The sequence below is a fragment of the Homarus americanus genome, unplaced genomic scaffold, assembly GCF_018991925.1.
Source record: "Homarus americanus isolate GMGI-L3 unplaced genomic scaffold, GMGI_Hamer_2.0 scaffold16712, whole genome shotgun sequence".
NCBI classification, from domain to species: domain Eukaryota; kingdom Metazoa; phylum Arthropoda; class Malacostraca; order Decapoda; family Nephropidae; genus Homarus; species Homarus americanus.
The window spans coordinates 1,622,403-1,628,691 of NW_024757794.1; the positions used below are offsets into that span (position 1 = coordinate 1,622,403).

At 31.2% G+C, this 6,289-nt stretch overlaps 1 long non-coding RNA gene across 1 annotated transcript in view; it reads right to left on the minus strand.

Annotated features, from left to right (window-relative positions):
• The window catches only part of LOC121857770, a 29,315-nt gene extending 23,592 nt beyond the window's left edge, over positions 1–5,723 (minus strand). The window contains exon 1 of the long non-coding RNA XR_006087268.1: positions 243–5,723. This is a non-coding gene — a long non-coding RNA (uncharacterized LOC121857770). The remainder of the gene's footprint in view (positions 1–242) is intronic.
• Between the last annotated feature and the right edge of the window lie 566 nt (positions 5,724–6,289).

Genomic DNA, 6,289 nt, shown 5'->3' on the forward strand with positions numbered 1-6,289 from the left:
TAAAGCCCGCCTCTGCTTTCATGGTTAAAGTTCAATCTCATAATTACTTAAATGTTACGCTCTTAAACACCTTCCTTGCAGTAACATAACAACAATGGTTAATTTTATATCGTTATACAGTATAATGTAATGTTGGGTGCTTTGATTGTTTCTGGCCTTCATATCTCGTGCAAATGGCTTAAAAGTGAAGAGTAAAATAAAGTAAAATGTACCAAACTTGATAAAACTTAACCAAATCTTACCTTAATGTTAACTGCGTGTGTCTCTTACATTGGCCACAAGTTACAGCTCTTCTAAGGCTGTCAACCTTCACTCAAATGTCTATTGCATTAAAGTTCAGTTATGGATTAATATAAAAATGTCTGGAACGAAATTTTTAACAAATAATATTCACACACACACACACACTGAGAAGCGACTGGACACGAACTGCTTAGTGAAGGCTGTTGAGATGTCCGACTCTTGTTGACCGAACACGCTGATTGGTTCAACTGCTCGCGTTTTGATTGGTTGCGAGAACATGTGTGGTGAGGGTAACGAAGATCCCAGATACAGTAATTATATTAGAGTAGTCCTCATACTCATTGAATGTCATTGTTCCTGTCATTAGTTTTATAAATTTCTGAATAATAAACACTGCATTATACACCATTCAGAGTGTTATATGAGATCACATTAGATTTGTATTTTTTTCAATTGTAATTTTTATTACTTTAGTTCTGCTAAAATATCGCTAATATAATGTAAGTAAGGTAATTAAATACATCTACAATTTATTTCTGTGTATTCTATATGGTATTTTAGCCATGAAAAAGCATATTTCCTAAGGTAACGTTTTACCGACTACGTCATCAAGTTTTGGCGGTTTACCGATTAGCAGACGAATTACCAGATTTGAACCAATCAGCATGGTCGATAAACAAGAGTGGGAAATCTCGACAGCCCTGTGCTGAAGAGGTTGGCTGGAAATACAGTATATAGAGGAATACTCGCCGCTGATGGGTTGAAAATATTAAAATTTTGAACTTCCTAGATGCTCATTGGCAGTACAAAGATGGCGCATCAGGCGTGACAAAGTTTCCCTGCTGTTTTGATTAGATATAAAGTTCGTCAGTATTACTTAATATTAATTTGCACAAACTTTTCCGCCTATGTTCTTGCTTGGTATTTTTCCTGGGGTGTTTCTGTAAGGTAATTTATTTTTATTCTGCGCCATGCGCTTAAATATAACCATTTTTTAACCGGGGATTCATTAACGGGTTACGAGCTTTTCAAGCGCTTATGAAGTTCATAATATCTCCTGTGTTGATAAAGCACCAAAGAGTTACGAAATCCACATCTCGATTTAAAATGGCTGACTTTTCTTGGTAACATGCGGTGGCTCCGGAAGTCTCGTAAGCTTCCTCAAAGCGGAAATGAGGTCATGTAACTCCCGTTTTCTCTATTATACAACCCGTACCAAAATATACAAACGCCAGACGTACTTCAAATGAGTTAAGTTATGAAGATGGCATTAATGATTGCATTAGCTCATGACCGTGCACTTCGGAGGGAAAGGGTGTTTAGGGATCCCTTGGGCCCTCTATAAACTGATGACCACTACTGTTATCGTACTACACAATTTCCACGTAGGGATATACTCCGGTTAGATATACGGTATATCAGAAGGGTCCACATATTTCAGAGGGGGTCCTTGTATGTCATAGAATCCAAATTTATGCAGTACAATATAGTATTTTCAACTTTCACGAAATACTGAAAATTAGGCTAAAATAATACAAAACAATATTGACAATTTTTATTCGTATTACTGTCTATATTTAATGAGGATAATTTTCCTTATTACTTTTATTTTTTTTTACAGATTAATATAGTATGATAGTGAAGTATTTTATTATATTCCAAAAATATTATAAAGACTAAATTGATTTTTTTATTAGTAAGTAGATACTGCAGGTCTGTTCTTACACTCTAATTATAATATAATATTTTTGGGCTTTTTTTTTATTTGGAAACTGTTTTTTTGAAAACAAATGCTACAAAAATAAAAAGACAACGTAAAAGAAACAAAATGAAAACGTAACAAAATTATTGCAAAAACATAACACTAGAAATTAACAAAGAAACAAAACTTCTTGTACAGCTGGTAACTATCTGCTGCAACAAAATTAATTGTACTAACATAAGAACCTTTGTATTTTATCACGCATTAAAAAAATAACAAAAAACTTTGCGTGTTTAATTTTAATGAAACTAAAGCACCCAACTCGGCAACCATCTAAACGCAGTCTGAAAGAATACAAACCAGTCGACCAGCCTCCAGCGTAAACACAGTAACAGAAGTTGTTTTTAGAAGTTATTACTACGCTTCATCAACTGAGGTCTTTAAGCGTTTTTTTCATTAGTAAACACACTAGTCTGTCACCAACAAAATAAATTTAAGAATGATATTCTGATTGACGACGATACAAAAATATGCTGGAAAAAAGCAAAGCATCATCTACATATACAGTATAAGGAGATCAATAATAAGAACCCAAACAAAAAGAACAATTAAGTTCGGTGCTTATAGAGAAGACGCGAAATAATGATAATGGCAACATAAAAACAGTGTAAAGCATTGAAAATGAAAGTGACGACAAAACAGTTAACTAGTCCCCTACTGTGTAGTGGCCCGTTGAACATACAGCAAACATGACATATTTACCAGAAGCAAAACTACAATACACAGAATAAAGAGCGAGGCATAAACACGTGGTGGGAATAATTATGCGTTGTTGATGAGATCCAACCGTTTCTCGTCTTTTTTACAACGAAACTTAGGTAAGAATAAGAGCCACAACTGCATTGAACAAAGTAAGGCTAAATGGAATGATACCTTATTTGTAGTATAGAATAAATGACACTTCGTATAAATTAAAAGGGTTAATAAAACGATAAACTTGGTAAGCTTCACCGAGGTTGGCTAACACTAATGGAAGACTGGATTTAGGAAAACATTACTTGTATGTGACGACCAATGCTCGAAAAGTATAGCGAAAAGGACCGAGAATTATATATAAATTATGAATTATAAACAACTGATGACAATGTAATCAGTGGAACGTTAAATCATGCAAATTTATTCATGTTTATTTATATCTAAGCGACCTGCATTTAACCTAAGCTAAATGATCGTAGTGTAGTTTTCGGTTAGGTTAGGTTTGGTTGGCTCATTTAACTGAAAAATTAATGGTTTATTGATCTTTTTGCAGTACTGTACTTTTCTAACGTTGGTTTTTTCATGTCTTCCAGTGGTATGTCTAATTCAAAGAAACTAATCATAATATATTTTGATACTAAAACTTAAAGGTCAATAAGATACAATACGCACAACGGCCTCTTAACAGTGTGTATATTATTATTTGAAAACCAAGTATTATTTTTACGGTGCAATTACCCTTAATAGTTCCATCACTTAAAACAAAAAGAACAATGAAAATATAAACTTTCATTGGTTACTGTTGAATCAACCACCTTCCCTTCCTTTATTTACTGGCCTTGTTAAGCAGCGGTAAGTGCGTATTGAAAACTTGATAGTACAATATGCTTTAAGTAAATTAGGTTTATATACTGTAGAAACAAAGCGAAATAACATAAGTTAAAATAATTAAGTGTATGCTGAACTAAAATATTAAACTCTAAGAACAAAAGTATTATAATTACGAAGTGTTTATATGTATAGTAATTCTAGTTTAAAAAATAATGAAATGAAGAAAGCCAGGTGCAGACTAAGGTTGTTACCTGTTGTCTATGTTGCATATTTACAACAGGACACAAACATATCTAGACCTGGTATGGTGAATATTATTGACAAATAATAAAATAAAAAGACTTATTGGTACAGAAATCATTGTAAATGGTTCAGTCATGCAAACCAAGCGATAACTTTCATCTCAGTTGGTCAAAATATAACCGAACAGCCACTCAGAATATGTTTTTGGGTTGTTTGACTTGTAAAATCGTTACAGAGAGTAAATAAGAAAATAAATGATGTGCCAGATGTATAGGCGTACTGAACCGAGGTACAAGCCTGTCAAGTTCCAAATGAATTGGCCCAGAACTGAATAATTATTAAGTGTTTACACGAATAAAAAAAATGTTTCCCTCCTTTGGGGTAACATGATCATAATTCAAAATCGTGGCAGACGAAATGCTAGAATCGGTAAACAATTAATTATATTGAGAAATTAGAAGAAAATGAATAAAGTATATGCATTATGAGTTACCTGATTCCCTGTTGTCATAATTATACATCGACAATAGATACGCCTTTCGTCTGACTGAACGACGGCGTCTTAGAGTACCAGTTAAAACAACATGGTGCAAGAGCAACAAACTATGATTTTTCGATCTTTTGCACCATATTGTTTTAACAGTTTCTCAACAGTCAGAGAATCAGCCAATCAAATGCCGTCACTCTATGAATTATTTACCTCTTGTCTATGTACAGTATATGATACCAGGGGAACAGTGTACATAGTAAGTACCTATAAAATAATATTGCATAACAAAACAGAATAAAGCCAAAACAATAAACTTAATTGTTATCTTAATCTCGATATCTAGCAGTAGATATTCACTAAAAGAAAAAAATGACATCAAGCACAAATAAGAAATAAAATTGGAATATTATATTAAATAAAATAATTAATGATACTTAAACTACTAAGACAAATACAAGAACAGGTGCAAGATGAAAAGTATAATATAACATAAATAAAGAAAGAAAGCTCAATGAACTATTACAAATAATACTGTAATGTAACTTATTCAGTAGACAAAAACAATAAACCGTATTTTGACTGCCAAGTTAATGCATAGAATAATGAAATAAGCAAATCATATTTCTTGAATACGACAGAATTTGAGTCAAAGTATTATGAACTTGAGCATGCAGTAGTAGTATAACAAGATTTGTACATAATATGCTGTATATATAATTCTTGAAATTTAAAGACATTATAAATGTTTATTCGTTTTCATTTGTCTCATGTTTAATATATTATGTAATTTTTTTGAAATTTTGATGCATTGAGTGGAACATTGAAGTAAACACTGCAATCTCACCCCTCGAGTGGTCTGAGTTTTACTCTTGAAATTTAATTCTCAATTAGTCATAGTTAAAATACGATATATGGTAATTTAATTAGAAGTCCTTGAATATTCTAGATTATCTTAAAGCTTTTAGTAATTTTGATCATAAAACATTCTGAATCAACTCTGTGTTAGGCAACTAGTACATGGGTACATTAATTCTTCAAAATGTACGATAATTTGTAGTGTTTATTAAACTGTACTGATTGTAAATATTCTTGTCTCTCGTCAATATCCAAGTTGTGAATCGAATATAATATTTCTGCCAGATTTCTTAGTTTAACAAGTTTGATTATGAGAAAAGAGACATACAAAAGAGTAAATAGCAAAATACATGCAACAAGCAATATACTGGCTTGGGCAAACACAATGATAGCTTCAGTAAGATCCAACAGAAATTATTAAATAGGATAATTATGTATCATCAAGCTACATCCTGCTTACATATGTATACATGATTATGAAAAAATTCTATCATAAATGCATATATTCATATATACATGCGTGCATACATAGCCTACTAAATTAAACATACGTACGTACACACACACACACACACACACACACACACACACACATATATATATATATATATATATATATATATATATATATATATATATATATATATATATATATATATATATATATATAAATATATATATATATATACGAACACATTATGCATACACTATGTAAGGAATTTTGTAGCACACTTGATGAATTAAGCAAAAAGATATACAATAACTTAAGCATTAAGAGCACCATTGACAATAAGAAGGCACAACGGCCGCCAACTACATGTTAAACAAAATAAAGAAACAAATACATATAAAAGCAGGAATACGAGACGTAAGACGTAAGAACTAACAACACCGACTTAAACTAGTCTACGATTTTAACATAAAAAAGGTATTAAAATTACATATACACGTTCACATAAGGTTAGAAATAATGAAGATATATATATATATATATATATATATATATATATATATATATATATATATATATATATATATATATATATATATATATATATATATATATATATTAAACATTCTACGGAACCTACAGGTATGTTAATTTTGTTGTCTAGCTGGGGAACGTATCTAGTGTAATTTTGATGCCATTTTTGGATGTTACTTTCAAA